The sequence below is a fragment of the Nematolebias whitei genome, chromosome 16 (genome assembly GCF_014905685.2).
Source record: "Nematolebias whitei isolate Nwh7 chromosome 16, NemWhi1, whole genome shotgun sequence".
In the NCBI taxonomy this organism is placed as follows: domain Eukaryota; kingdom Metazoa; phylum Chordata; class Actinopteri; order Cyprinodontiformes; family Rivulidae; genus Nematolebias; species Nematolebias whitei.
Genome location: NC_056513.1, coordinates 39,817,807 through 39,818,950, shown reverse-complemented (window position 1 = coordinate 39,818,950; position 1,144 = coordinate 39,817,807).

Sequence of the window (1,144 nt, the reverse complement as noted above, 5' to 3'; positions counted from 1 at the left end):
GCTGAGGTCCTCGCTCCTGCTCCGCCCGCTGAGGTCCACGCTGAGGTCCTCGCTGAGGTCCTCGCTCCTGCTCCGCTCGCTGAGGTCCTCGCTCCTGCTCCGCTCGCTGAAGTCTTTGCTGAGGTTCTCGCTCCGCCCGCTGAGGTTCTCGCTCCTGCTTCACCTGCTGAGGTCCTCGCTCCTGCTTCGCCCGCTGAGGTTCTCGCTCCTTCTCCGCTCGCTGAGGTCCTCGCTCCTGCTCCGCTCGTTGAGGTCTTCGCTCCTGCTCCGCCCACTGAGGTCCTCGCTCCTTCTCCGCCCGCTGAGGTCCTCGCTGAGGTCCTCGCTGAGGTCCTCGCTCCTGCTCCGCTCGCTGAGGTCTTCGCTGAGGTCCTCGCTCCTGTTCCGCTCGCTGAGGTCTTCGCTGAATTCCTCGCTCCTGCTCCGCCCACTGAGGTCCTCGCTCCTTCTCCGCCCTCTGAGGTCCTCGCTGAGGTACTCGCTACTGCTGCGCTAACTGAGGTCCTCGCTGAGGTCCTCGCTCCTGCTCCGCTCGATGAGGTCTTCTCTAAGGTCCTCGCTCCTGCTCCGCTCGCTGAAGTCTTCGCTGAGGTCTTCGCTTCTGCTCCGCCCGCTGAGGTCCTCGCTCCTTCTCCGCCCGCTGAGGTCCTGGCTGAGGTTCTCGCTCCTGCTCTGCCCTCTGAGGTCCACGCTGAGGTCCTCGCTGAGGTCCTCGTTCATGCAAAGCTCGCTGAGGTCCTCACTCCTTCTCCGCTCGCTGAGGTCCTCGCTGAGGTCCTCACTGAGGTCCTCGCTCCTGCTCCGCTCGCTGAGGTCCTCGCTCCTGCTCTGCTCGCTGAGGTCCTCACTCTTTCTCCGCTCGCTGAGGTCCTCGCTGAGGTCCTCACTGAGGTCCTCGCTCCTGCTCCGCTCGCTGAGGTCCTCGCTCCTACTCCGCTCGCTGAGGTCTTCGCTGAGGTCCTCACTCCTGCTCCATTCGCTGAGGTCCTCGCTTAGGTCCTAGCTCCTGCTCTGCTCGCTGAGGTCTTCGCTGAGGTTCTCGCTCCACCCGCTGAGGTTCTCGCTCCACCCACTGAGGTTCTCGCTCCTGCTTCGCCCGCTGAGGTCCTCGCTCCTGCTTCGCCCGCTGAGGTTCTCGCTCCTG